The sequence below is a fragment of the Silene latifolia genome, chromosome X (assembly GCF_048544455.1).
Source record: "Silene latifolia isolate original U9 population chromosome X, ASM4854445v1, whole genome shotgun sequence".
NCBI classification, from domain to species: domain Eukaryota; kingdom Viridiplantae; phylum Streptophyta; class Magnoliopsida; order Caryophyllales; family Caryophyllaceae; genus Silene; species Silene latifolia.
This window is the reverse complement of record NC_133537.1, coordinates 236,966,730-236,974,140: the sequence shown is the minus strand read 5'-3', so window position 1 is coordinate 236,974,140 and position 7,411 is coordinate 236,966,730.

Here is a 7,411-nt window from a genome sequence, read left to right as displayed (position 1 = left end):
GTTTTATAACATTCGGTGCCCGGTCGTGGATAGGACCTCCATGGTGATCCTAAGAGTCGATTCTTTTGACTATCGACTGTCTCTTGAGACTAAGGCAGATTTTGGGTGACTTTGGTTTCTTTCTCACGGTCATCCGTAACAGGGGGCCAAGTAGATTTTTTCTGGGTCATTTCATGCTGTGCTTAGATCGGAAGGAGTCGAGTTGAAGGAAATATTCAGCCTTTATCAGGTACTCGATATTTCTCAGGGCCACTCGAGGAGTCAGAATCGAAATGCATGGCCATGCTCGAATACAGATTCATTTTATCAGTTGAGTTACTCTCTAGTCGGGGAAACCACTCTTGATACAGATCGATTGTAAAATACGACCTTTGCGGATCCGGATCTGCAAATTGTTTTACATTGAGTGGGAGAAATTTTAAATGAATATGAGAATCGGTTATCGCACATACACTTGTACGGACAAGTGGGAGTTTGTTGGAGGTGGTGTCCTCCAGTTAGTGCGGATAACGTCATTGCACGTACACTTGTACGGACAAGTGGGAGCTTGTTGGGGCTGGTGTCCTTTACAGTTAGTGCAAGGACTTATAAATCTCTAAAAGGATCAAAGGGTATACTTTTGTATTATAATCAGTTGGTCCACGTTTATCAATAACGGTTGGCTTGCTAGATAAGTTTGACGTTATTGTCATACAGATGGCGGTGATCAACTGGTCCCTAAAAGTCACACCTATAGGATACGTTTGAGAGATGTGACGGTATGAAAATACAGTCATATTGATGCCAGAAAATTGACTAAGCAGTTAGTCCGAGTCATTTGACTAGTAATTAGTCAAAATGCGAGGTTGAGATATTTTATTTAATACGGATTAAATAAAATGGGCTAAGGCGAATTAAATAGTTAATTCGTAAATTAAATATAAACGATTATATTTAATTAATGTATATTGAATTAATTATACAATATTGTCTTTGTCGGACATGTATTAATATTTCAACTAACCCGAGTTATTAGTTGATGTTTTAATAACCGATAACCGATGACGATTTATAATAAAACCGCGTCATATACATTTTGCATTTTACGAGCCGGACCACGAGTTAAAATTAAGAGGAAGTGGAAGCCCACTTCCCCATGTAGGGCTCGGCTGGCCGAATGAAAGAAACAAAAAGGAGAGCTTCTCCTCTTTGTAACCTAATCATTCATTTTGCAAAAATTTTAGGGTTTTGAAGAGTCTTTTCCTCTGAAAAACCTAGATCTCACATCTAAGAAAAACTCACACAAATTCTCTCAATATTGCAAGGCAATTAGAGAATTCTCTTCTAGCACAAGGGCATAATCTCAGACGGTCTTGGGTGTTTCGATTAGGAGGAAATCTCTGTTGATTTGTGATCTTAGGCCAAATTCTCAAGGACCCGAGGTTGTTTCTTTATTCCTTATCGTTTCTTTTGTTATTTCGTTTATGACAATAATTTGCATATTAAATTTACGTTATAGTCCTATAATTTAAGGGTATTATATGGATATTACCCCACAGTTTCACGAGTATTGACGGTAGGAACCGTTTCTGAAGGGATGAGGTAGCAATCGTAGAAGACCTCGATTCCAGCTAGTTGTATTCTCTTATAATGCCAAGGCTCGGGAAACCCGTGAAAGTATTCTTGACTCCCCTCCCTAACGAAGTATCCATTTAGGGTAGGGAGATAGGGTCGCATCTGGATTCCTCCGTCTTTACGATTTTGGAACTGAGTAAGCATTTCTAAGGCTTCTGCTTTCGTGGGCTTCTATCCCAATCCCAATGGTATCCTTTGAGAGTTTTCTTCTTTGTAAGGTGAAAAGGTATTCTTCTTGGTGGGGTTTAGTGGCATTCCTGGGAAGTAACCCTGGGACTTGGGTATGAGGTTGACCACCAAATTGGAGTATGGATTGAAGTATAGAGGTGCCACTTCGCTCTCTACGAGATTTATGCTCTGAAATCCTTCAAGCTCATATACTGGGTCTATGACCACTTGGTTGCTTGACATTTTCTCTATCACAGCCTTGATGGGTGACGAAGTGATCTTCACTACTTTGCCATCTAGGGGAATTTTGTTCTGGTGTAAGGTGGATGTTACTGCTTTGGAAGCGTGAATCCAAGGTCTTCCCGGAAGTATATTGAAGGATGCCTCGATGTCCACTATCTGACAATTAACCTTTCGCTCGATTGGTCATGTGGCTATAATGAGGTTGACTAGCCCTACTACTTTACGTCGTGTTCCATCATATACTCGAACACCTTGGTTGGTAGGAGTCCAATCTGATTCTTTCATGCCCAACTTATGCACTGTCTTTAGTGGTATGACGTTGACTGCAGAGCCATCATCCACCAAAGTCACTGGTACGTTCTTCTTTAAGCATGTGATTGTGATGTATAGAGCGAGGTTATGACTGGCGCTGAAAGGAGGCAAATCCTCATCTGAAAAAAGTAACTAGGTTACTTAGTTTAACTGAGTCTTGGAAGACCAAGTTGACTACGTCATCAGGCGTAGAGTTGTGCGCTACGTTCAGTTTAGCCAATGCTTGTAGTAAAGCTTGACGATGGGGAAAGAACTCGCAACTAATTGCCAGACTGAAAGATCACCCTTTGTCTTTTGTAGTTGTTTTAATAAATGGTCAGTAGATGTATCTTCGCCATCATTTGTTGTGATGACATTGGTGTTAGTAACTGGACTATTAACGGTAGGACCGTTTTGAGAGATATTCTGATATGGACGTCCTGAGCGAGTGAGGTGGTCTATATCTTGATCTTCGCTAGCCTTGACTATGTCCTCACTAACCATGACTAGATAGTGTTCTGTGAGGTATTCATCTTCATCGTCATCTGCCAATATCCCGTTGACGATATTGAGTTCTCTCAACCTGATGATTTCGGCTTCTAGACTGATTATTTGCTCGACTAGATCGTCAACTACCGCGATTACTTCTTGCATCGTAGACTCTTGAGATAGAATAGTTATTGGCACGTTTTCCATGGGTATGGTGCCTGGATTGCATAGAGACGCCACTACGGCTTCTAGTTCTGAAACCTGCCTACTCACACTCTTTGCCCATGTGATAAAATCGGCAATGGTAGGAGAAATGGCGGAATAACTCCCCTCCTCCTCTAGTACAAGAATCTCATCCTCGACTGGAGAAATGAGGTATGAGCAATCCAAGGTTGATTCTTCATCTGTGATAATCAGAACTCCAAGAGGATTCTGAGTATTGTTAGGCTTGCCTCCGGGAGGTATGGGTAAACGACCGTCTTTAATCATATCCTGAAGGACATGTTTCAGTTTAAAGCATTTCTCCGTATCGTGTCCCTTGCCTCTGTGATATTCGCAGTATGCGTTCTCATCCCAGAATTTGGACTTCTTCTCTGGGTCAGTCGTAGGTCCTATGGGCTGGAGCTTACCTTGTTTCATCAACCTTTTCAGAGCGTTGGAGTATGAATCACCAATGTTTGTGAACTTCCTTTGCGGGTTATTCTTCTTAGCAGACTCGACAAGATTAACCTTATCGGTCTTGCTAGTGGAGTCATAAGAATGACTCGTTGAACCCTGGTATCCACGACCTACCGTTTTGGACAAGAGACCTTTACGGATGTCGTCTTCAATTCTCGTTCCTAGCACAGTCAAGTCTTTGAAAGATTTTATGTTTTGGTACCTCAAATGATTTGCATAAATAGGTCTCAAATTATCCACGAACTTTTCCACAAGAGTAGCTTCATCTGGGCATTCAACAAGTTGTGTGCTATTCTTTCTCCACCTACTTAGGAAGTCGGTGAAGCCTTCTTTCTCGTTTTGGGTAAGAACCTCTAGAGTGCGCATGTTGACTTGGATCTCAGCATTATCCACGTATTGTTTAGTGAACTCAATTGCGGCATCGTCCCAAGTGGCAATCTTCTTGTGTTCCAAAGAGAGAAACCATTGCTTAGGAATAATGTCGAGAGATGAAGGAAAGATCATTCGGAACATCCCGGGTTTGATGCCTTTGATAGAGATATAATCTTTGAAGGCACGGACGTGGTTCAAAGGGTTTTCATGCCCTTTCAACTTTGGGATGTCAGTCATGTTGAAGTTGGTTGGCAATTAAGCATTTACCGCCTCTTACTTGCGATTATTCTCCCCGTAGATGTCATCTCCCTTAAGGTAAATTAGTTGCTCTTCCAAGTATTGGAGTCGCTTTTCAGCTTCAGTAGGACCTAGTGGGGGGTTGACTTCTGGTTATCCAACAAAGGGTGGAAGGTTATCATGCACGCTCATGTCGGGAACATCATTCTCGGTAGGTGGAAGTCTAGTTTTTACAGCAACAATTCGGCCTTCAATAACATTGAGGCGAGCATAAGCTTGGTCTTGGCTTGTTTGGAGACGGACGAGCGCAGCTAGGATTAGATCATTACCATTTTGGGGTTGTCCATTAACACTTGCGTGACTAGTTCCAGGCATCTTGGAAACTGGGGATAAGAGATTGACGACGAATCAAAACATGATCGACCATTTTAGCATACTTACTCGAAAAAGACTCGAATTGTGAAGTGGGAGTGTGCCACTGTGTTAAGTGAGGTTTGAAAATGACCAATTTTGGAATGTTTGTCCTAGGCAACTGTAGTGTAGTTGAGTGCTGACTCAAGGTGAGTTTTTTTAAAATGGGTTTCGAGGCCCGCATTTTGACTGGACATTTGGACAGAGTTTCGACTCATTTTGCGCTATTTAAGGCCACTTTCAAAAATATTTACATTTTAAAAGGGATTTTGATTTTACAAAAATTTCGTCATGGTCTTGTTTACAAAAATGGTGATCACATATGATACAAGCATTCATTTAGGCGTTATAATAGTATGATGAGTGCATTTAAAGGGTTTTGGCTTTTGAAAGGTGGGTTGTCGTACCAAGTAATCAAACCCTGGTCTGTGGAGAGGTCCGTGCCAAACATGAGTAAGGTTGGTTCCTAGTCCATTTCCTCGAGTAGTGAAAGCCTTGATACAAACAAGAGTATGTACCACGGTATGGTTGACGTCAATCACTATCTATCCTTAGGCCCAGATAAGAATTTGGACTGTCCAGATGGGACGATTGGTCGAATGGGTTGGGTTGAGCCTGGGAAGGCCGAATAAAACGACCTAGGAAGGTCGAGTAATGAAAACCGACAATTGTCTTGTATAAACTATTCCCTAACCTTGTTCAAGTTTCAACCTGGATAACACGTAAGTGCATCATCCCCAGCGGAGTCACCAAACTGTGGACGTGGGCCACACCGCGGCGCGCGCGGAAGGCGCTTGAATAAGCGTGCATTTGTGGAGTCGCCACCAATTTTTATGGAAAATTGGAACCGTTCGAATACCTCGTATCATGTCAAGACACAAAGTAGTGACATGAACATTAAGAACTCATTACCCTTAGCATTTTATGTCTAGAATGACTCTCGTGGATGCTAATGAACACGGATGTTCACAGAGATCTGGAGTAAGGGGTGAGGGTATGTATTAGGAAGTCCTTTTATTGAAAACCTAATCCCGCCCGCCTCGATAGCGGCCTCTACTAATGATTAGGGAAATCGTTCATAGTTGATATGTCGTCGATGCAATGCATGCAATGCAACAAACAATAGATTAATCCTAACATGTGAGATTAAACTATGTCGGTGAACACGTAATTAGCACTTAATTATGTCGAATTGGAATTTAGGATTGGTTACATATGAGGAACAAGTAAATAAACCACACAATAAACGACAAATAAATAGCAATAACTAAAATTACAATGATTTACAATAATTTAATTGATTTACGTCAAAAATACACTTAAGACGGAAATTTGAAGAAAAGAAAATAAAAGTTTAGAAATTAAAGTGACAAAATAGGGTAGATTAAGGGTGATACTACAATTATTAGTTAATTAATGCCTAATTAAAGCTACGTCAAAGCGAGAACGGAAAGTTCAAAGACAGAGATCATCTCAGAACAGGCGCAATATCTGCTGCGTCCCTTAGAAGAGGCGAAGCTATTCCCGCGTCTGTTCTTGGTTTGAGCTCTGGCTGTGAAGTCAGAACCGGATAGTTAATGTTCTTTGGTATGTTTTATAATTGATTGGTTTGTTTTATGATAGATTATCGATATTAAACTCAAGTGAAAACGATTTAGCAGGTTAATTACAAATAAAACCGTCATAAAAACGATAAACAACAATTAAAACAAATTAAAAAGGGTTAAAAACGAATTAAATTTATTTACGATATCGGAAACACAAAAGGAACGAACTTTGAAAGAAATTGATAAATTGAAATCAAATCATGGAAACATGTACAAAAGACGAACTCCAGAAATTTGATATGGACAAATCGAGTCTCTAAAATCCGAGTTTGATTTAATGACGAAAACCCACAAATATCGATTTATAAGGGATTTAAGTCGAAAATTAACGTGATGATTGAAAGGAGTGATCAAAACATGGTTTATATACAAAGGAACGAAAGGAAAAAAAATAAGACAAAAAGAGAACAAAACCACAGAAACCCGAGGAAGAAGAAGAAGAGCAGGAGCAGCGGCAGCCTCTGGAAGAGGCGCAGCAGGTGCTGCGTTTCTTCTCGATGTCTGGTAAGTGTTGTTTCGTAAAAACAGTTCGTAACAAAGTTTTTTTAAGTTGGTTTTAAATGTATTTTTGACGTGAATCTTACATTAATCGATACAAAAATAAAAATACAATAAAAAAAGATGGGTTTTAATACCCTCAGACTTACATGTTTGACGAAACGAGATTAACTAAGTTAACGTTAGTGATTGCTCGACTCGAATGTATGTAGAAAGTGCCCTCGTTGGAGGATTTTAGATTAATTGACTGATTAATGTATAGTGGTCAAATTGGTCGGTCATGCAACGTGATTGATACTCAGAATGATCGGAGATTACGTGGTCGATTGATCAAGAACGTAGGCGTCGAAAACTTAGAGCATGGTCTAGAATGCAAAGGGAGAAGAGAAGAGCGGACACTCGCGTGAAAAATATGGAGACCGGAGGTCTCTATTTATACTAAATAATGTGAAAAGTTTTGAAATGACCCAAACTTTGGAAAGAAATCATGAAAATATTCTGTAAACAGCGAAAACAGGCTGGAGAAGAGGCGCAACAGCTGCTGCGATCCTTCTAAGAGGCGCAGCACCTGCTGCGTTTCTATTATGGAATTGCGGTAGATCTATACTTCCTTATTCCATAAAATATGATATACCGGATATAATTTACCAAAATATATAAATTAATTTATGGAATAAATATCCGAAATATTCTAGAGCATTCCGACTCGGCATTTTAAACGGTTTCTTAGAAAATGAAGCGGTTTTTTGACCCGGACTCCAAATGAACTCTAATTACTGTCAAAACGACCGTATCGGCGCGTA